The sequence below is a fragment of the Pan troglodytes genome, chromosome 12, assembly GCF_028858775.2.
Source record: "Pan troglodytes isolate AG18354 chromosome 12, NHGRI_mPanTro3-v2.0_pri, whole genome shotgun sequence".
Lineage (NCBI taxonomy): Eukaryota > Metazoa > Chordata > Mammalia > Primates > Hominidae > Pan > Pan troglodytes.
Window position 1 is genome coordinate 73,543,990 of NC_072410.2, and position 24,314 is coordinate 73,568,303.

The 24,314-nt window shown below is 40.8% G+C and overlaps 1 protein-coding gene across 1 annotated transcript in view; it reads left to right on the forward strand.

Annotated features, from left to right (window-relative positions):
- Positions 1–24,314, forward strand: part of FSHR (follicle stimulating hormone receptor) — a 198,683-nt gene that overhangs the window by 31,340 nt on the left and 143,029 nt on the right. The window lies entirely within an intron of this gene.

Below are 24,314 nucleotides of genomic sequence, written 5' to 3' on the forward strand. Positions count from 1 at the left end.
GTCTCTTAAATTCTTTATGCCTTGGATGTTTCTCATCTCAAACCAAAATGTGGAGGAAAGGAAGGAAGGAGGCGAGGAAGGATAAAGGAAAGGAGGGAGGGAGGAGAGCAAGGGAAGAGGAACACTACAGTTCTTGGAGAAGGAGAAGAGGATGATAGAGGGCTAGGCAGATAGACTCCAGTTTATCTTCATAACCATAAGACACCCTTCATTTAATAAATGTAGAAGTTGAGATTTAGAAAGGTGACATGACCTTCCCAAAGACAGAGTCAGGATTTGGCAAGGCTAAGAATGGAACCCAAGATCCTGGGTGTTAATCTTAGCAGAAGTGAGCCAGCCCTCTTCACCAGGAGGGACTTTAAAAGTGAGGCAGAGAATAATAGCTTCCATATAATAGACAATGGAAAGCTATTGCACACCCTGGAGCAGGAGTTGGAAATCATGTTTCTGGAGTGTTCTCTTGAAGGTAAGTGTCCAAGACAAATTGGAAAAGGAAGAGACTTGTAACAGGGAGGAGACAGAATGCAGGCCATTATGGTTAGTCATGAGGTATACAATACTCTCAGCCAGGATAAAACTAGAAATGAAGAAGAAAGAGTGTATCCAAGACACAATTTCAAGGAAGAAGTGATCAGACTTTTGGGTAATGAGAATTGAGAGCAAGAGACAAGTGAAAGAAGACCCCGACTGTAGTAACCATGGAAGCTGGTTCACTGTTTCATAAGCTTGTTGTCACTCCGTGAATCCATTCATAGAGAAGGCTAGAGCCATCACCACTCTATGCATTAGGAAGATGACAGTTCTGTCAGCAAAATCAGTAAGGCTCCAGCTCATTCCCGTGTAAGCCAAGAATATGCCCGTGTAGGTCTGTCAGTCTGTTTTCAGCTCTTTCTTTCCATCATGAAAGTACAAAGGAAAGTGCTCAGAACATGCTTTAGGCAAAGCATATTTTATCCTACAGTTGAGAAAGGAAAAGTTCACCTCTCTCACCACCAATGCCAGGATTTGGAAAGCACCAAAAAGTGGATAAAAGAAAATAAGCTACAGCAAGGGCTCTGATTCTTTAGTTATGAGCAATTTGTAGTGGCATGCATGTTGCCTGACTGAGCGGTTATCAGGAGGTAAATACAAAAGGAGATTTTATTGAAGTGCTTTGGATGACAATTTTCTCAAATAAATAAATAACTGGAAAAACATCCTGTCAAAAGAAAGGGTGTTTGTTTATTTTTGTCCTGAAGATACAGATGACGAAAGGATGAGGCAGAGAAGAAACACTACCTTATGGATATTTTTCTTAAGGAAAAAAAAAATCTTTGCTATTAAAAATGAAAGACTCAGGGACTTTGATGCGGTGGCAACCAGTTTTTGGGTGACAAACTCCAATGTTGGAGTTAAGGTTGCTATGCACACAGCTCTTCCTTGAGCTGCTGTCTATATAAGCACCAAGGTATCCAGAATGACAACTGCAAGGCAAAGGAAGTCATTAAGTCATATAGAAGTCTGTCATTGATACACAGAACCTCAGCTAGGTATGGGAAAGCCCCTAAAGAATACCTGGAATCTAGTAGACACCGAATAAACAATTAACCCACTTCCCACACTGCTTTCAACTCTAGAGATGCACAGGACTAGGGACTTTTAGAGACATCAATACAGGCCAGATTTCTGTTCCTGAGAGCTCTTTTAATTCATAATAGCTACCATTTACAGGGTACTTTACAGTTTACAAAACACTTTGGCATTATCTTATTTGTTCCACAAAGGAAAATAGAGGTTATTATTTTGTACTGAAGAGAACACTGAAGGTCAGGGAGGTTAAATGACTTGCCCAAATGTATGCACTTCATAAATAATGAAATAGATTCTGATCCAAAGTTGTCAAACTTTGAAGCCCAAAGGTAGGTTATGGAAATCACTCGGCAGTGTCTGGCACATAGAAGCTGCTCAATAAGTGGCAGCATATTATTCCCTAACACACAATAACTTCACTGACCACATATTATCCAAAACAGCTTGTCACGTGCTTTAGCAATTTTTCTTTCAAAGGATGACCATGTTAGGTGAATAATTTGGTTTATCATCACTTGCTATCTGAAAGTCTCTACAGGACTTCTAATTCCTGATAATTTATTAAGCTATGAAGAAAAACCCCAAATCACTAGTGTTCTCCTGGTATATCACAATGCATCTTACTCTCATACTCTAATATTTGTTCAACCTGTACGGATATAATATTGGTTTAGACCTAAAAATATGAAAGCAAAGGGAAAAGAAGCAGAGATATACTCAGCATCTACTACAGGTCAGCAAATGTGGTAAGCTCTTTTAAAACAACTTTTCAAAGAGCTGGCCTTGTAGCCTCGTTTCATGGAAGAGAGTGAGGCCATCAATATGTCCAAAGTATAATTGGTATGATAATGAGCCAGGATTTGAACCCAGAAAGTGTGTCTAGCTCCAGGTCTGCCCTATTTCAACTAGAGCACAATATCTCTTGATTCTAGAGATTGCTAGAGTGCTATGGAGTGCAACTTACACCAACAAATTCTAGCTCTTTCAAGGACATAATATTATATCACTGTAGCAATACAATTCGAAGTGCTAGATTCTTCCCTGACTTATTTTAAAGTGTCATCCAACTACAAAAGACCATCCTGTCCAGCAACAGAAAGCAGAATTCATCAGTATTATCCACAGGGAAACATAACACATTTTCCTCAAATTTTGATTTATAATGAATTTCACTACCATCCTGACTTAGGAGATGAAATTCTGTACCTAAAGCATAAGGTTGCAACAGTTTCCTTTCCTTTTTGTTTTTTTGTGTGAGATGGAGTCTCACTCTCTTGCCCAGGCTGGAGTGCAGTGGCATGATCTCAGCTCACTGCAACATTCACCTCTCTGGCCCCAGCGATTCTCCTGCCTCAGCCTCCTGAGTAGCTGAGATTACAGGCATGCACCACCATGCCCAGATAATTTTTTGTATTTTTAGTAGAGATGGGGCGTCACCATGTTGGCCAGGTGGGTTTGGAACTCCTAACCTCAAGTGATCCACCTGCCCTGGCCTCCCAAAGTGCTGGGATTACAGGTGTGAGCCACCATGCCCGGCCTCCTCCCACTTTAAAGAGCCATCATAGAGCCCACTATGTGCCTGCCACTGCCACTTGCTGTACTCACATTCTCTCATTGATTTCTCACGGTAACCCTACAATGTAGAGACTATTATTAGTCCCAGTTTGCAGATGGGCAAACTGAGGTTCAGCCAGGTTGTGCAACATGCTGGCTCACACAGCTCTAAGTGTGAAATCAGACACAAACTCTGATCTGGATTCCTTTCTTCATTTTTGTATTTCTGTCCACTTGTTTTATGTTGAAAATTGCAATCATAACCACTGCAAAGGGAGCGTGTCCAAGGGTGATATATGTTACCTGGGATTTCAGTGGTAATCTGTTCTAAGTGTTTGTATAATATTGGCACAAAAATCCTGCAAGATAATTCAGTGATAACAGATTTTGTCAAAGAAAGCGAAACAAACCAAGGATCTAAAATGCGCCATTGCAAAAAAGGAAAGAAAAAAAATTTTCAGGTGCTGGATAAATTGAATTGATGGGCTTAAAAGGGAAATTAAGAAAATATTTTAGGTTTCCAGCATGTAACTTTCTAGAGAAGAAAAAATGACTAGGATGAAAAAACAAAAACAAAAACAAAAAAAACCAAAGATGATCCTTCCTGTCTCAGCATTTGGCCAAAGTATGTATTGTTTGCCTATCGAACACTGCTTACCAATATAGGTAACCTAAATTTGCCCACACTCACAAGCACAGTAACAAAAAATCACTTTGAAGTAACAGTGAAATACAAAGGCTCTAGCTTCTTGCCTTTGGGGATATTGCCCCACTATCACATTCCCCAATAATATCAGTCTTCATTCTTAAAGGATCTCTGAATTACACTGGAAATTTCCGGGGTCCACGTCATGTGTCCATAAAGTAGTCTTATCCTACTCACTGATGTCCACTGTCCATGTAACGTGGAGGTCCCCTAACGCTGGTGAGACCTGGATCCTGTTGGTGTCTAGGTTCTTGACACCATCACAAGAAGGAATGCAAGGACAAGTGGGAAAATAGTGAAAGTACAGACAGTTATTGCAAAGCAAAAAGTACATAGTCAAGAAAGGGGAGTGCAGGTGTACTCAAGAGAGAATCCCATGCAAAGGTTTTTGGCTCTTACCTTTATGGGTTTCTTTAAAACCAAGGGGTGGAATATTTATGAAGATTTCTGGAAAAAGGTGAAGATTTCTTGGAACTGTGGTGCCACCCACTTTTACACCAAATATGGGTGTTCCTGGAACTGACATGGTGCTGGTGGGTGTGTGATTGGGTATGTTAATGAGCATATAATGAGGTCCTAGGTGAAACCTAAGTCAAATCTAGTACCACATTGGGTCTAGTTGGTCTTGGCCAATGTGACCCACATCCTGGTTTTCAGGGTCTTATCAGCCTCTAGCTTATGCAACTATTTCAGCAGTTTCTTTTTTGCTGGTCATTTGAAACTGCTGCCTGGAATTTTCTATTCTCCCATGACCACCCTGTATTATTCCTGTCTCACATGAAGCCACTTCACATGACACCTCTCCGGTCCCACTGCTGCCATGTGAAAGCCACAGGGGTCCAAAAGCCACTGTTTCTCAAGGTGCAACTAGTGCCGGCACCCCTTTGTGAATGAGCTCACTAGTTGAGTTGAGGAGGGGGAGAAAGCATCTTTTCTCCCCTTTGGCCCCATTCAGCCATCCACTCACAGAAGCCTCTTGCCTTGGCTGTGTCTCTGAAACCTCTGTGCTCCCTCCCCCTCCTTCCTCCTTTCCTCTTTTCCTCCTTGGGAATACATCTCTCAACTCCTGCTGGGAGCCCCTCTTGCAGAATGCTCAGGCACAAGTCCACCACCTTGGAGTGGATAGATACCTTTTTAGATTTTACTCTTTCCCCCCAACCATCCATCAAATTAACATTTTCAAAGAGATGCCTCAGAGCCATCGGCTACACCTACTCATCAGGTAGGCCCAGACACCTTTAAATCATCTGAATTCCATACACCAGTTTGTAGTTCAGGGCTCAGCAATATTTGCTAAGTGATTAAACTGTGGAGCTCCTTTATAATTCCCTAAAATAATTCTATAATTCTCCTTTATGTTGGGTTTTCTATCCCTTTGCTACAATGGGTGAGCATCACTGTCACGCAAAATCGAGCTTATGGAGGTACATACAAATGATAACATGATCTCAGTGAAACAATTGAAATAATTCCCTTTCAAGAATGGTCAAGCAAATTAAACAGCAAAGAGCACATAGAAAAGAAATTTGAAAAATGGAAAGCGAGGCAGGAGTGAGGAGGTTAAAATATTTCTCCTTGGTCCTGCTATACTTAATCTAACTTATTGGTACACAGTTACTGGGCTTTTGATATCATTGACCCTTTTTTATTCTCCTTCAGCTTCATTGCACAGTACTTCCAAAAAGGACACTCCATTTACCTGGAATAAAACCCCAGTCTTCGGAACTCTTATAGCTCCTCAGCATAAACAGGAGCAGCTGCTAATTTTTACGAGTCAGATTGAATTCCAGAAAAGCAAAAGATAAAATGACCATCCACTTAGAAACTAACTTTTCTTTGTGTCCAACTTTTCATCAGTACACTATTATTATCCTGATAGTAGAGCCAAAGCAAGCTCTATCACATTAAATATGTATGATATGTCCCATTCACTAGAGAGGTTCCCCCTAATGACACCGATGACACACCAGAGATGCAAAGATGTGTGTGGCAGTCAGGGAAAGGATTGCTTTGATTTGGAAAGTGCAGCTGAGAAGTCTGGAAGGGTGAATATTAAACACAGAAGCTAGATATTCCGTAGTTGCCCTCAGTGATTTGTTTTTTAATCTAAAACAGAAGTAGACTTCTCCTGTGAACCTTTTTTTCTTGACCTGCTCTTGAGATGGCCAAACTCTAACCAGGCCTATAACAATTCTAGCTAACACTAACTGGGCTCACAAAGTGCTGGGGCCATGTTTTACACAACGGTAGGCAAAGAAGGGGAAGAATGCTTCCCTCTCCCAAGCTCGGTTTGTCCTCTTAGAGCTAGCTGGATTGAAAATGTTTCCATTCATATCAAAGTCTCAAACAGAAATAGAATGGGGTAGGGAGTAAATGCTCCTTTATTTTCATTTTGCCTTCTAATTGAGCCAACAAAGCAGATGTTGGGAAAAGAGACCAGAATCTTGAAATAACAGAGTTACACTAAGAACTCTGATTTGACCATTCTACAATGTACACGTGCATCAAACTATCATATTGTACCCCATTATTTGTCAATTAAAAATAAAATTTAAATCTAAAAAAATTTAAAGAATAATGGTAGCAAACTGTGGGTACATAAAAAGCTATTGGCTACATACTTGGAGGTTAAGAAACATTCTAGCTGACATTTTCAACTACCGTTTATCAAGTACTTAGCCATGTGTTCGGCACAGTGCTGAGAAAGGTATGTGCATTTACATTACCTCATTTATTCCTCACAACAGCTTTATTAGGAAGTCCTATTTTTATTCTCATTTTACAGGGGAGAAAACTAAGGTTCAGAGAACACATAGCTTATAAGTAGCCTAACAAAGACTAAAACTCTCATCTGCCTAAGGCTGAAGCCCACATCCACCACCTTACCCCCTTACCTCTAAGTAACACAAGTGTCAGAGCCTTCAAACTCCTAGGTCAGCCGTTATCTCATCCCCACCATAGGGCAGTGGAGAAAACTTCAGATACTCCAGTTTGATTACTTTAGTCTCTTGCTTAAAACCTCTCAGGGTTCCCTATTTTCCTCCAGGACAAAGTCCAAATTTCCCAATATGGCTTAATAAAAGCCTTCCTGATTTGACTCCTGCTCACATATCAGATTCAGTTCTCACAAACTCCTCACCCCTCTGCTCTACCCATGATGACTCTGCTACAATTACTAAAAAAAATGCCAAGATCTTGCTTACTTGCAGGTTTGGGATGAGATGCTCCCCTTACCCAAAATAGTCTCCTCACTCTCTCCTCTGCCCTGGTGACATGTTTCATTCTGAATCAAACGCAGGATTAGGATTCCACATAGAGCCACCTCCTCTCAGAAAGCTTCAAGTCCCCACAAGGCCCTTTTGCTGGGTTTCAATAACCCACCCTTCACTTACATCATGCACATATCACACCAAATTGCAGTTTTCCCTCTTGCCCCTAGATTGAGGTCCTTGACAGTAACATTTATATCATATTCATCATTTTAGCTCCAGCACTTTGCACCATAACTGGACCTTCATCAGTCAGCAAAATGAATGAAGACACCTTGGCAATACAGCTGATTCTTACTAATGATGCAACAGAGCCAGTAGATCATGACAGCATGATTTCTTTACCCTTTTCATGATACAATAGAGCATGATTTAAGAAGACTGTCTCTAGCAGCATGTGGCACCTAGGTTCAAATCCCAACTCCATCACTAAAAAAATTACCTAAAATAAGCCACATCCAAGAGAAACTTTTCCTTACAGTTTCCTCCTCTTCTCACAAACAGCTCCATATTTGTTTTTACCCTAGCACTTATTCCGAATTACAAGTATTGGTTTACGAGATTACACAGTCTATAAAAATCATGACCACACTGGCCGTTTTTCCATCTTTCCACAAAGCTAGAATAGTGTCTGCTCCATAGAAGGTGTTCAATAAACATGTGTTGAATGACCTTGACCTTGGTGTGAGATAATAGTAAGCATCACAAGGACATGTTTCACATCTAGAAAATGCTGTGTTCGGAGTTTGTGTTCCAAACATTTCCAGAGGTATTAAGGTAGTGTGTCCAAATGCGACAATCTCTCTCTGCTCCGGTGCCTCCAGGTGGCCTGGTTGGATCCTGTAAAGGGTCATACAGTGGCCAAGTCCTTCTTTCTCCCCTTCATCTTGTATGCCAGGTTTTCTCCACATACCACTCTAAGGTTTAAGTGAGCCAGCTCCTTTCCATGCACATCTTGTCCACCACAACTGGGCTTTCACTGGATCATGTTCTAAGGGCAGGAATGGGGCCAAACAAACTTTTCAACCAAATGGTTTAAACCAAATTCTAGCATTTTGGTTTTAGCACTGGGCAATGATTGCTTTTTCTGTATATCTTCTTACCTTTCAAAGGATCCTCATTTCCTCATACCACATTGATTCTACCACAAAGGTTATATGATCATTGTAACAATATTCATCTCTGAGCCTAGTAAGCTTTTATTGTCCCCTCCCCCAACAATTTCTGCTTTATTTGAATTCTGGGTGCCTCAGTTTCCCTAAGGCAGAGCGAGAGAGAAACCATCCCAACTTCTGGCATCTTCAATAGTATAAAAGTACTGTGATTGTTGCTATTGTCTTTACTACACTCTCCAAGGTACTTTCACACATATTGTCCCTTTTGAGCACCACAGTAATGCTATGAGGGTTCTTACTCTTTTTATTTTTCATAGTTGAGGCAACTAAGATTCAGAAACAGTAGTTCACTTACTCAAGGTTATATGGCTGTTTAGTATTACAGCCAGTCTGAAGATGGAACTTCCAGTTAATGTGAAAACCTTCTCATTCATTCTTTTTTTCTCTGAAGCACTTCCACAATGGCCAAGACTGTGGTTTATAAACAAAGGAAATCATAGCAAGCTGGTTCTGACATGTTATGTAAAAGCAATGCATTGGGAGAGTATTGCTTTGGTCTAGAATGAATGTGTGCATCCTCAGAAGCTCCCCAGGATGTAAAGTTGATCAGCCCCCAGTCACCATGTTCAGCATTTGGATAATGCTCAGCCCTGTGGTGTGAAAGCCAGCAAAGGCTCCCTAAGTGCAGGTGATTGTCCTGGCGATGTGGTGATGCTGGGGTGCCAAAGTTATTTGTTTGCACAGTGGTCTCTGTGTCATCCTGTGGTAACGAAGGAGGGGAGTAAGAAGATGGATTTTCTGGGAAGCAAGTCTTCAGTGAGAGAGGCTGGGAGTATAACCATCCTGCCAGGTGGAGAAGGAGCATGCTTTGCTGGTGTGACCTGGAAGCTGGAAAAATGAGCTCTTGATAAACTGCCACTTCTCTAAGCCTTGATTATTCCATGTTCTTAATAGGGGTGACAAGGCTCACTTGAGACAACTCTGAAGTCACTTGAGGATGACAGGAGGCAATGGGCATGAAAATATTTAAGGAGCTTTCCTTATAATCAATAGAGGGGGAGAGTTTACTGCCCACATATCTGGCATCTGTGGGGATCTATGTACCTGGGTGCCAAGACTTCCCCCCAAGTGTCCTTTTTGGCACAGTTTAAATTCAGAAACCACTGTCTACAAAAGTCACTGTCAAAATAGAAAACCAGATGCTACGTCTCTAATAGGATTATTCAATTCAATTAAAACTAATTGTTTAGGGGGAAAATAAAAAATGAAGAAAATGTTGTTCTCACGGGTTAAAGTAAAAGGGAAAAATGCATTTGGGCAAAAGAAAAAACAAAAATAAAAAAGATTTGAATGGTTTTTTATTTAAATCTTGTTTCCTAACCTGCTGAGCTAACCTTAGCTCTCTTCTTGACTGTGCAAATGCACAGCTTCCTAGAACATAAGGTGAGTATGTGGCTGGATTAACAATTTTCATAAATAATCATCCTTTTAAATTCCAGCACCAAGGATCTAAGAACTCATAGGAGCTTAGAATTTAGCTTTTTTAGGGCTCAGCCTCTCACCCCTGGTGCCTACCGCACTTGCACAGAGCTGCATACAGCCATCTGCCAGAGATTTCCAATCCCTGTTTTGGCGATGAGATAAGCAATGTGTTAAAATGGTTCAGCCCTGTCTGGCAGAACTAGCTCTGGGGACTTGGAGCCCCACATGTCTGGAGGTGCCGTGCCATCTGCTCAAGGTCACTGGTAGTCAAGGCTGGTAGTGAAGAGTACCCTTACCACAGTGTCTCCATCTTCACCTCTTTAGTCATAACCTCTAGAGCGCTGCCCTGGCCCCCATCCTGCCTGTTCCTCATACGTGGTCTATTAAGTGGCCCGTTTTCTTTCCCTTCCACATTCATGGAGGCTTTTCTTTTCCCTTCCACATTCATGGAGGCTTTTCTTTTCCCTCCAGTTGCTTCCTCCCACCTGGGCATTTGGGACTTGTGTCAGGAATAAAAGTTCTCAGGACTGGATCTCTAATGGTCCATTTTGCACTAATGTATCTTTCAAATACGCAGCATGGCCAGCTCATAAAAATATCTTGGTGCAAATTAAAAACTTAATAAAGCATTGTTCACAAAAGTTTATAGGGGCAAGATGGTCTTACTGTCTTTGTTACTTAGTTAACTATTAGGAAGTTTTTCTCTCCAAAATAAACATTAAATAGCAGTCAGCAATGGTTCTAGTGGTTGCAGGGATCTTCTCATCTAACACTCTCTTTAATATACTCACAAAGTGATCTGCTACTTGTGCTTAAAGACTTCAAAGACATGGGTTTCTCTACCTATCAATGCATCTTTATAGGTTTAGCATTTTGTTTTGAAATTTTTAACATATTAAAAAATGTACAGCAAATAACATAATAACCCCAATGTACCTAAGACCCAGCTTCAATAATTATCAGTAAATGGTTAATCTTGTTTCATCTAGGTTTACCAACTTTCCCCAAATCCTCCTCTACTGCATTATTTTAAAGCAAGTCCTAGACATTGTTTCATCATAAATATTTCCGTGTTCTATTGTGTGTGTATTCTATTGTGTGTGTTCTATTTGTGTATTCTACTAGGGAAAAAAATGGCATTTCCCTTACACAACTTCACTGTCTTATAATAATGCATATACATTACCCTGAAGCACTTTGGTCACACCTAGTTGCAGTTTTGTGAATGGAAATGTAATAGTTAGGCTGGGATTTTTCTCTTTGCTGAGTTTTAGGACTCCAATTAAAGGAAGTTCACATACATAACCAAAGCATTAATTTCGTATTCCATAAGAAGCGACACAATGAGGTGAAAAAAAAATGTGTAAGAGATCCTAGTTGCTACTCTGCAGCTTGGAAGCTGTGTTACCTTGAGTAAATTATTTTATTTTTCCTCAGTTCCCTCTTCTATAAATTACGGGCAATATTGTCAGCCCTACTTCCTTCACCAAGATTTTGTGAGAATCCCATGGGATGATCCACATGGAATCACTTTGTAAAGACAATGTACTGTTTGAGAGTAAGAAATAATTACTGAGGGGTGATAAAGATATATTGCAGAAGCAGAGCTCAGTAGGAAAGTATAAAGAATATGGAGATTTTCCCTGCCAACTAAGCCATTATGGTTCCCAGAGCCTTCTGTGAAAACTCATAATAGACACTTGCTGAGGAGCCGTGGGGAGCACCAGCTGCAGAGCTATGTCAAGAGAGGCCCCGTCATATATGATCTCAATCAATAAACCCGCCGTCCAGGCAACAACGGCTCCTTCCACCACTGTGCGGGCTGTTCAGACAAAAGCCACCAGGAAAAGTATATTTTTCACCTTCTTTTGAGACCTGAACAGAGGAACAAATCACTGCTCTTTCCCCTTAGAGAGAAGAAAAATTGTCTAATAATAATGCTTTCCTCGGCCTGCTGGAGAAATGAAGTGACCAGCTGAGCTGCAAGTAGATGATTATTCTTTTGGCAAAAACTATAATCGGTCTGAATTCAAAGACCAAAAGCATTTTAAAGGCGAAAACACCTGGGGAGAAGAATGGACAGTGGATTAAAACAAAAATTTCCCTCACCTGTTTCCCTCACAGGGCAGGCCAAAAAAGAGCTCAGGAGGCAGAACAGTTACTGGGAAGGAATAAAGTAATGCCTGGTTATACAATGGCCCTTTGTCTGTCAAAGAAGGGCTCTGGGGCTGCCATTCTCTCCAACATATAGAACATGGCTCTCATATGTCCTAATGGCTTAATAAGGACAAGATAGTGACAACTGAACTAATCCAGACAAAGACAAGTCCCCAGAGGGGTTTCTGCCTCCAGTCAAGCCACATGGCCACAGGCCATACATAAAGCAGGACTCCAGTTTTCCATTTAAAGAACTGATTCCATTAATAGGGTTCCATTTGAAGAACCTTATTAACCACTGTGTGTTAATAAGGGTAGGCTAGCTGCTGTAAGAATCAGTCCCCTTAAATTACAGTAGCATCATGTAACAAAAATTAATTTTCCTTCCAAAAAAATCTCTATTTGTGTGGGTGACTCTTCGACCCAATTCCATTGCCAGAATTCTGAACAGCCCCAGCAGGAACAAGGGGGCTGGAAATGTTGTCCTTGGCTGGGCAGCTATTCCCCAGCAGCAACTCCACACCATGGGAGGAATTGCAGCTTGCTGAGTCTGACAAGAGTGGGAAATTATGAAAAATTGACTAACAGGCATTTATAAGGCACCTACTTTTTGCAAAATCCTTTACCAGCTGTCACAGGGAAACAGAAGAAATAGGATCCTTGATCCTCAAGAGGCTGAAAACATGATGAGGGTGACAAATATGCAGTCAACTAACAACTAGATGTTGAAACTCCATCCCTTCCTTTTCCCTGATCTGTGCCAGTTGATCTACTTTTATGGAATATCGGTGGATGTAGTATCCCCACCTAGAAATAAATGATTTACAATTCAAGTGTTCTTCACATAAAGTCTTACTGAACTTTAGTATGCAGAGACAGTATATTAAGTAGTTAAAAGAGTCAGCATTAGAGCCAGACAGCCCATGTTTAAATCTTGAGACCACCACTTCCCAGGATTTATCTGCTATGGGCCTCAGTTTTTGTACTTATAAAATGTGGATGGAGATTGTTCCTACTTCATAGAATACTGAGAGGATTAAATAAGCTAATAAAGGTAAAAACACTTAGTACCATGCTTGGCATATAGGAAGCACCATGTTAATGTTGGCTGTTGTCACTGGGTAATGACATATTAAATATGAAGGGCATAAGCAACATAAAAACATGAGAATTCCTGCATGACTCAGTTTACAAAATATCAACATGCAAACCCTGCTCCCAAATGCACTCTTCTTGGCCTCCTCATGCAACTGTTCTGACCCTGCCTCTCAGGTGCTCTCACATTATCTGACACCTGCATAGCCCCAACTCTCATTCTGGATGGCATTTTTCTTACTCTTTATCTCTAGTCCCATCAAAACAGATTTGTCTTTATTTCTTAGAAGTGGAAAGAATTTACCCTTTTTTACAGAAGGATATCTTATCCTTTTCCTAATTTAAAATTTTATTTTCATGTTCCTAATTTAGCAGAGTTGCTTCCCATCTCCCCATCATAATGGCGTAAAGGAAAAAGCAATTTCTGAGATACTGGAGAAGATTTTTAGAAGATGTGATGTTGAACTATGCAGGCTTGTGGTAGATGCAGGAAAAGTTCCATGGCAGGTGGCTGCCTCTTTATTTGACCAGCTCTCAGTATGTCTGGTCCACATAGCTAAAACAGGAGACGCCCTGTTTCACCACACTGTCCCCCCAGTCCACTCCCCTTTCTATGAACAGAACAACCACTATGTCCTCCATGCGCTTGACCTCAGGGGAGGCTCTCTCACCATTCAACTTTGCCCACTACAGTCTATCTCTACACTGTAGTCAGAATTATCTGTATGAAAGAGCATAAATCTGGCCATGGCACCTCCTCTCTCCCCAACCCAGATAAAACACTTAAATGAGACTTCATCTCTCATGGCATTTCTCCACATTTTTCGATGGGCATAAAAGGCAGCTCTTCACACCAACTCCCCTCTCAAGTGTCTCTTTCCTCTGTCCCCCACCCACTCTGCTCCTGCAACACCAAGCCGCTCACTCTTCCCAGTCTCATCAAAGTTAACTTTGCCCTTGGCCTAGAACACACTGCCCATCTTTCTGGATAGGGAATTTCTGCTCATCCTTTTATGCACAGCCAAATATACTCACATTTATCTGTGGAGATCTCCAAGATATTCCCTGCATACCTTTTCCTGTCTCATTCCCAGAATCCCAGGCAGATTTGCTTCCTCTGCTCTCCCCTCCCTTGGTGAAGACATCTCCTCTGACATTTTAAGCCCAGCAGGCATGCTTAATGCCATCTGCTTTTCTGAACTATGAGCACCAAAAAGGCAGGATTTTGGTCCTAACTGTCCCTTTGTTCCCCTCATGACACATATTAGGTTATATATTTTAGAGAATGAATATATAAAGGATTCTTTAAAGCCTCGTACCTAATTATACATCTAAAACTTTTGACTCATTTTTAACTATCCCTCGAACATATCCTCTCATCCCCATTCGTTTTCGTTGCCTCCAGGCCACAATTCACCCCTCCTCTCCTGCTCAGTCTAAATGTTCTCAAAAGCCACCCTGCACTAATGCAAGTCTCTTTATTCTCCCTTTACAAACATGCCTTGTTCTGCTTTGCTTCCATTTTTGAAAACTCCCATGCTCAGTTTTTCCATGAGAGGCTCTTGGCAGGAGAATTATAGGTGAAACAATCGAGAACTCAGTGGGCCCCCAGCCTTCTGCCTAGTTTATAGCCAGATCCAAAGGTAGCAGAACTCGAAGCTGAGCTTGGTTGGCCAGAGTAGGGAAAAATAAGGAGTGAGAGGGGCAAAAGACACATTAGAGACAGAGGGCAAAGAAACCCAGGTATGGATATATATCTGTATTAGGTCAGGGTTCTCCAGAGAAACCAAAGCAATAGAATATACATATAGGAAGAGATGTATTATAAGAAATTAGCTCACATGATCATGGAGGCTGAGAAGTCTCACAATCTACAATCTGCCAGCTGGAGACCCAGGAAAGCCAGTAGTGCAGTTCCAGTTTGAATCTGAAGACCTGAGAAGCAGGGGAATCGATGGTGTAAATCTCAGTTAAAAGTTAAGAGAAGACCAGTGTCTCAGCTTAAGCAGGCAGGCAGGAAGCAAAAGGGATGAATTTATCCTCCTCAACATTTTTGTTCTATTCAGGACCTCGACAGATTAGATGATGCCCATTCACGTTAGAGAAGGCAATCTACTGAACCCACTGAGTCCAATGTGAGTCTTATCCAGAAACATCCTCACAGAAACACCCAGAAACAATGTTTGCACTGGGCATCTCTTGGTTGACAGAAAACCTTCATGATCATACTATTGATGTGTCCAGGTAAGGAATGTGTACTCAAAATATATTTCAATATTCATTTGAAAGCCATGGGTTGGGAGGAGAAAGAGATCTAGCATTAGAGTCAGGAATACTTTGTCCAAACTTCATCTCTGCTGTTAAGAAATTATGTGAATTTGTGAAAGTCACCTGGTCTCTTTCAACCTCATTTTCCTCACCTATAAAATTGGGAATAGTAGTTCTTACTTTGTAGTGTTATCAAAAGGACTACAACATAAGAATATAAAGCCTACCAATAGTTTTTGCCAAGGGGTAGATTCCCAATAAAAGGTAATGACTATTAATATTAATTTTGTGATTAACCATTGTTAATCAGTTTTCATTCTATAACCAAATTGTTTCTCTTTACCATCATAGATGGATTAATTATTTTCCAGTAAGTACTCATTAAACACCTGTAATTTTTAAGACACAAGATGAGTGAAATATAGAGCCTGCTTTCCTGGGGCTAATTATAACAGAGTGAAACAGCCAGGTCAGCCTAGAGTCACAGTAGTAAGATAAGTGCTATAAGATAGGTGTGTGCAAGACAGCATGGTGATCTTAGCAGAGCCTAAGCAGGTCCGAGGCACTTGCCCAGAGGAGATAATATGGAAGACAAATTTCAGAAGAAGAGAGGAAATCCCCATGAGAACTAGGAAAAAAGGCCATTTCAAGGAGAGGGAACAGCATGCAAAAAAAAAGTGGAGCTAAGAATAAAATAGTGCAATCAAGAAACAGCAAGTAGCTTAAGATGATCAGAAGACAGGACTAGGGGCTAAAGCAGGAGCCAAATCATACAGGAATTGTTCATAAATGGCGAGGAGTTTGAACTTTATTCTACAGGTGATAAGGAGTCATTGAAAGGTAATGATGAAATGTGATTTTCATTTAGAAAGTTGTCTTTAGATATTGTAGAAAACAAATTACAATAATGCTTTCCAACTTATTTTTTCACACAATGGCACAAGTAAATTAGTATAATAAAGGTATGGCTCATTATGGTCAGTAATAGGATGCTTAAGGTGAGAGGCTGCTCCAGACCCCACAGAGCTGCAGAGAGCTGAGGGACTTGCCATCTTGCACATATGTAGCCTTCTCGCAGACCACCATTGTGAAGCGGTACAGGGGTTAGGAAGCTCTGGATTAGAGGGAACCACAACCATCAGGCAAGCAATGCTTTGAAGACTTAACCACACTGAATTTATTTGTCTGGATGAGTCCTAAAGAGCAAAATGTAGGTAACAGCCAGTGACATAGATTCAGTGTCAAGAACAATGCCCCATGCTCATGAGCCTGCAGTTTGGTTGAATTTAATAAGCTGTCTCTTTACATGGTATAAAAGTAAAGAACAGAATAGGGTAAAATATGTCTTTCTTCTCACTTAATTGATTTCAATCTGTACCTCTGAAGAAAATCCCTGAATGGCAGGAACCATCTCCAGCCAAACTGTAAAATTATTGAAGGTTATTCTGGAATTTAAGCTTTTCCCTATCATTGCCTTCCCCCATGCACTCATATCCTCTATCTGTTGGCCAACTGCAGGAGCTCTCTTTCTCTCTCTCTCTCTCTCTTTTTCTTTCCTTCTATCTCTCTCTCTCCTTCCTCCATCAAACTTGGTTACCAGAGACATCGCTGATATAGTCACTCACTCCTAGGTATAAGTGTGCCCTTGCATATCTTCTCCCTGGAGTGTTTGCACTTCAAATGTCATCTTGTTGTTAAGCATTAAGGCTTGCCTCCTTTTAAAGGTATTTCAGGCCTGAGGTCTCAGGAAGGAGAGATAGGCAGGTAGAGAGTCTTCTCTTCATACTCCTGACATTGCACTTGAAAGTTGTCCCTAATACCTCTTAAATATTCCCTCCTTTGGCCTTCCTAATACGCTGCTCAGAAGGCAAAGCAGATAGTCATATGCCCATTTTACAGAGGAGAAAACTGAGATCCAGAGGGATTGAGTGATTTTCTTATGACTGCCCAGTTTGCTTTTGGGAGTAAGGTCTAGCTTGCTGATTGGGAGGGATGAGGAGAACCCTCACCTTGCCATGAAACTCTAGTCTGAGTCAGTGTTCTTCAACTTCCATCAACTTGGAACATACAGCCAGCCTCACATGGTGGAGAGAGGTCAAAACATCCAGATGCACCTCTTCCTAAAGCTTTGTTTGTCTGCTCAGTGGCCTTGAGTGGGGCAGCTCCCAGGCAGCTGGCAGTAGAGCACGGCTCACAAAGACAGCACTGCTTTGTCCTGAAAGACTGAATGTATCAATGTGGAGACTGGGATGGGCCTTTGAGAAATGACAGCCAACAGGGCACATTGATGAGAATCAGCTTGCAGAGCCTGATCATTCTGAGAAAGCAGAAACTTACTTGTTTTTCTCATTTAAATCTTTTCCATTTATTTTTGCCCAGCCTCATGACTCTTGAAGTTTAATTGCCAACCTTTGTTTTCTAAGCACAAAAGGGGAGGGGCCTGACTTTCAAAGGCATTAAGAAACTTAAAGTGAGCTTCCTTGGAACCCTCACCTTGCCCTTGAACTGAAGAAACAGGTATCCAGGCTCAGGAGTAAATGGTGAGGCAGCAGGTGGTGGAGAAAACTAAGGAGGGGAGTTTATCAGTGCAACATGATTGAGATATACCAATGCAAGCAGCACTCCCCAAGCACACCAAGGCAAAGGGGAGAAAACTGCCCCTTGTTTTCAATACAGGCTCCCTTTCTCACTTTTCAAGGCTGTTCCTAACATTCAGATAACCTAGATTACACTGGTGAAAACACACTTAAACTTTGTGATTTGTGTTTGTGTTTGTTTGAAAAGTACAAAGTGTGATTGGTCTCAGTACCCACTCCCTGCCCTTACCCTGTCCAGAATTGATGGTATGAGCCCCTTCCCCCAAAGTTTTGATATCTACGGATTTCTCAACTCAAAAGAGTTATTTTCGTTGCCTGGATATTCTTACCTTTAATTCACAAGTCTCCATTGCCAAGCCCTTCTCATTCTCTACATGCCCTCAAAAGTTTTTAGAAGGGTGGTCTCCTCTCTGTCACAGGTGAGTTCTGTGCCCGCCCCCCCTCCCCCCATCTCTTTCCCACCCCATACCAAGAGGGGGCACTGGGGCTAAGCACAACTGGTGGAAATACTGGGCTGGGATGGGGCTGACTACTCCCTTCTCTCTCTACCCTGCTGTATTGAGGATGGCAATCAGAGATAGAGAAGAACCAAAAAACAACACCCAGCTGAAGCAACTTCGGTCCTCTTTACATTCTTGTCATCTTCCAATCTCTTTCTCATGCCACTCTACATGCACTTTGGAACATTATATCTTTCTGCAAACCATTTTTCACTTAATTTCACAAGTCAACCTGATTCTGTCAAGATTACAGCTTGACTAGAATGCAAAGAAAAGACTGAACAAGAACATTTTCTTAAGCTTTTCTTTCTATCTAAAAGAAAAGCCTTGATGGACATAAAACAGAAAGGAAACAGAATGGCTCTCCGAACAACTTTCCATGGTGAATTGTTTTGAACTCTGACTGAACAAAGGAAACTCTTCCCCCTTCACAAAGAGTTCGGGTTCAGGGGGCCTCTCTGTGGCATCACCTATTTCTACCCAACACATAGCAATCCTCCACCTGTGCTGAGGAAGTGGCAATGGCTGACCAGAAAGTCAAGGTGTGCCTTTTAATCTAATCAGACTGCTGAGAGGCTGAAGAAAAGCAACTTGCTAGCTTCAAGGATTACCCTTTTTCTTCCCAAGGCCATTGGGCCTGGGGTCAGCATTTCGCAAAGATTAAATCTACTCTAATCTTCCTCCAGGTAAGAGTTTGCTAGATAATGACCTTTCCTATACTCTTACTGGCATGATTACTGATACTATCATCTCCCCCAAGCCTTTACAAACTGAAATTGCAGTGATAATAGTGAATTCTTTCAATGTCTTTTTAGAGGATAAAAAAAAAAAAACATAGCCCACCTAGTCACAATAATCCATGACATTTGAGCTTTGGGGAAAACCAATGGGGCAGCAAGGCACACTAAAAGAAAACCAAACAAAGCACCTGTTGTCCTCTATTCACAATGCAATAAAATGATCTGGCTTTATCCCAAATTTCATCCAGGGCATAGATAGAGTCATGACTGTAGTCTTTCTTATCCCTGATCATCATGAGAGGAAAACCCTGACCCTTATGTAGGTTATTCCAGTAAGGCCAAGAGAATCAGATACATTCTTTAGAGACTTTTCCCCTCTCTTTCCTGCCATTTTTGCCCTCAATTTAAAAGATAGGGATAGGTCCTCACTGTACCAATGAGCCAGCCATTAGAGGCAGGCCATCAGTTCTGTAGGGATGCCATCTCAGAATGTGCCCTTTGACATCCTTGGATGTCAGTTATTGGCTGCCCCCTGCCCCTAGATCCATGCTGAGGATCACAACTATCCACAAGGGGTTCTGCAAGGCAAATTCTGAGTTCTTGGCTTGGAAGAAGACAAGCAGAGGAGGCCTCTGTAGTTCTACCTGAAATAGGCCTTATGTTTGTTTCTAAATCTTGTCTTATGACTGACTGTGTTGTGAGAGATTTGCCAGTGCCACTTTTTGATGTGAGCCTGAGTTTATTTACAATCCTTTAATTTCTACAGAAGAGAGGATCTTTCAAATTATAAGAGGAGCCACACCAGCATTTCCATATCAGTCCCTTCCTAGATATCCTCAGGGGCTCCTATTTCCTTCCAAGTAATGTCCAAACCTAGGACGCTTCTTCTCAATAGCGCAATACTGCTCCCAAAGAGGCAAAAATTGTTTTGGGGAAGGGAGGAGAGATAAGACAGTTCTTACTCCTTTTATTATAAAGAACAGATATACATACAATACATAAACAGATATACAATATAACTGTGGTATTAAATTTTCATGGGGGAAGGCGGGGAAGATTAGAGAAAAAATGTCTATCTAAAAAGTGCCTTAGGGAAGCAATAATGGGAGAAAAAAATCGAGAAACACTGAGATAGAATAAAAGCTTTTACAATCCGATTTCAAGGATGCCTTTCCATCCTTGATCTCACTCTACCTTTATGCCAAAGAATAACAAACCGTTTAGGTGGCAGAAATCCTGAAAATCATGGAGATTTTGGTAGAAATATTTACATGTTGGAATTAAAAAAACAAATCTATAATATTTTCTTATTTCGAATACAACTCAATAATAGATTATGTACTATCCCAGATTATACATCATCCTAGATTTCAATGTCCATGAAGCTAATCCATTCAACAATTGACTTTCTATTTACTGGACTATGTTAACTCTATTAAAGACTATCACTTTACTGAACTTCAGCACTCACTTTCAGAGCACATCATTCTATTTATTGCCCAGTACTGGTCCACCCTAGGGAGCATTTGACTGCACTTGTCTGTTCTATGATCTGCACCTCCTAACTTACCAAGTCTCACATTTTTGTAAACACCATACGTCTTGATTTTGACCTCCTGGCTGAACTCCAACCCCATAGTGTCTTAGTTGTCTTCCAGGCTGTCACATGCCTCTTGGCCTTCCTCCCTTTTATAGATTTAGACTCCCTTGATGAACTTCTGCTTTATTGTCTCATCAGCATTATCAAATTTTTTGTATTTCTGTGCTGCCCCCACACCTTCCCAGCAAAGTCCCAAAGGAGGATGACTACAGATCATTGCCACAGCTCAACTTCTTCTCCTCATGCCCAGGTCACTATTCACTGCTGGTAGAAATGCACACACCTGGGCAAATAGCCAGAAATATAAAAATGTATGTATAATCCTGGACTATAGGTGGCCCTCTGCACTGCCCATCATGCTTAGCTTCCCTTGATTAGCTTCTTTGTTGATTCCCTTTGCTATTTTGAATATCTGTCCCCTCCAAAACTCATGCTGAAATTTAATCTCCAATGTGGTAGTACTGAGAAGTAGGGCCTTTAAAAGGTGATTAGGTCATGAGGGCTCTGATGGGAGCTTCAATGGGACTGATGACTTTAGAAGAAGAGGAAGAGACACCTGAGCTAGCACACTCAGTCCTATTGCCATATAATACCCTGTGCCACCTTCGGACTCTACAGAGTCCCCACCAGCAAGAAGGCCCTCATCAGATGTGGCCCCTTGACCTTGGACTTCTCAGACCCCATAAATGTAAGAAGTAAATTTCTTTTCTTTATAGATTTCTGATTCCTTCAGATTGTTTATGGATTTTTCAGATTCCTGAAACCTATGAAGAAAAGTTTCAGATATTTGGTTCAGATATTCTGTTATAAGCAACAGACAATGGACAAAGACCCCCTTCAACTAGGAGCTAAATCCCTACTACTCTCCTCATATGTTATTCTGAACCATACCCCCACACTTGAAGTAAATGTTCTTGCCTTCTTTGTAATTTAGAAAATTGTGCCCTTTGACATAATCTTTCTCTCTTCATTTTCTGCTTTCTTATCATTAGAATTAGCTATAATCGTACCCTTGTCTATTTAATTTTCTCTAGTCTCAGTGGACAAGAGTCTTTCAGTCCTGTTCAAGATTAGTGTCTCTTCTAATCTCCTTAACCCCATCTACTCCCAGTTCTGGAGGGACTCCACCCTATTATACTTCCCTGCTCTCCTAACTTGCTCTTTCTTTCCCAGCCTATAAACATGTTTGAGTCTCTCACAACTGGGCAGGAAATAAAGTTTTTCATTGACTTTCTCTCCCTCTAGCTACCCTCCAACATCTCTTCCCTGGTTCATCCAAAATTTTTGGAAGGTTATTTTACATTTGCTGTTTTTATTTCCTTAACTTTTCCACATCTTTCCTCAATACAGTGCAATCAAATGTCTTCCCCAACAATGCACAGAAATTTTTTCTAATAATTTTCTAATAAAGTCACCAATGACCTCTCAATGATTACACCATTGCATATGTTTCAGTTTTTATCTTATTACATCTCTTTGATGCACTTGCCATTTTTATCACTAGTCTTTTAAAAATTCTCTACTTCCTTTGATTTCTTAACACAACACTTTCCAGTTCTCCTTGAAGCTCCCTAATCATTCTTTCTCAATCTCCTTCCCTGGTTTTCTTCCCTGGTCCCTTCCTTTGGGTCAGCTTTCCTCAGTGCTTCTTTCACTATAAATACTCTCTCAATGTATCAGTTGGAATTGCCTTCAGGTACAAGTGATAGAAACCTAGAATAATAATGGTTTAGATTGATAGTGCTACATTCTTCTTACATAACAAAAGGCCCGGCTGTAGACAGCCAGAGCTAACTATTTAAGGATCTGATCAGGGATCTGGGATCTATCCCTCTCTCTGCTCCACTTTTACTTAGTATTTGTCTTCCATCTTCACGACCACAGGATGGGTGCTGCATGCATGCATCTCATCCAGGTAGGAAGATTGGGTAAGGGTTTTGGGAGAAACACAAAGACTTTCTAGTCTTGAGACTTTCCTTTTTTCCAGAATGAAAATTCTTTTCCAAGGCTTTCCATAAGAAATGTCTCACATGGCCATCTGAGCTGCAAGGATGACTGAACAGTTGAGTATTTTATTTTATTTAAATTGAAGAAATCAAAAGAGAAAGTACTGTGAATTTCTGGAGTTTGACTAGCTAATACTCATTATCTACCTCTGGGTATAATCCCACCTTCTTTTTGGTACCAGTTCACACTTACAAGCAGGAAAGCAAAATGCCAAGAGCATGGATGCTAGAGCAAGCATGTTCCTAGAACTGAATTATGGCACTACCACCTTCTATATAGCTATGCAACTTTACACAAGTCATTTCAGTGCTCTGTGCTTAGGCCTCCTCATCTAGAAACTTGGAATGATTATAGTACCTATGTAATAGGTTTGTTGTGAAGATTACATGAGTTAATACGTGTAAAAGAGCCTGCAATGGAGTAAGCTCTACGAAAGTGAGCTATTACCATTATTATTATTAGTGCTCACAAATATGCATTTATAGCTCATTTCCCTTCCTTAGCTTTGGATTTATACAGCCAACTGCTCATTATACATTATATTAATAGCCTAGAGATGCCATAATAAAGTACCACAAACTGGGTGGATTAAAACAACAGAAATGTATTCTCTCACAGTTCTGGAGGTTAGAACGCTAAACTTAGGGTTAGCATAGATTCCTCCTGAGGGTTCTAAGGGAACAACAGTTCCATGCCTCTTTCTTAGCTTCTGGTGATGGCCAGCAATCTTTGCCATTCCATGTTTTACAGACGCATCACTCCAATCTCTTCCATTTCCATATGGCTGTCTTTCTTTGTGTCTCTGTGTCTTCACATGGCATTCTTTTCCCTGTATGTCTATTTTCTATTTTTATATAGACATCAGTCATATTGGATTAGGGCCCACCCTAATCAAGTATGACATAATCTTAACTTTATAATATTTGCAAACACCCTATTTTCAAATAAGGTCATGTTCACAGGTATGGGAGCTTAGAACTGTATTAATCTGTTCTCACACTGCTAATAAAGACATACCTGAGACTGGGTAATTTATAAAGAAAAAGAGGTTTAATGGACTTACAGTTCCACATGGCTGGGGAGGCCTCACGATCATGGCGGAAGGGAAAAGGCATGTCTTACATGGCAGCAGCAAGAGAGAGAATGAGAGCCAAGCAAAAGAGGAAACCCTTTATAAAACCATCAGATCTCATGGGACCTATTCAATACTGTGAGAACAGTATGGGGAAACCACCCCCATGATTCAGTTATCTTCCACTGGGTCTCTCCCACAACATGTGGGAATTGTGGGAGCTGCAATTCAAGATGAGATTTGGGTAGGAACACATTTAAACCATGTCAAAGACTTCAACATATTTTGGGGGGAAAATATAATTCACCCTACCACAGACACCCATCACAGATCTCACAGAGGTACCTTACATATGATACTGGAGATGTGTGATTCTGCTTTCTTCCACACTTACCATATTCAAATGAATCGCCAAGTCCTGCTAGTTCTAATGTGTGTATGTGTGGGATGTGTGTGTGTGTGTGTTTGTGTGTTGCAGATATATATGTATACATACATACACCTATATAAGTATAATATATGGATAATATAAGTATATATTATATATAATGTATATATAATATATAATATATAATAATATATA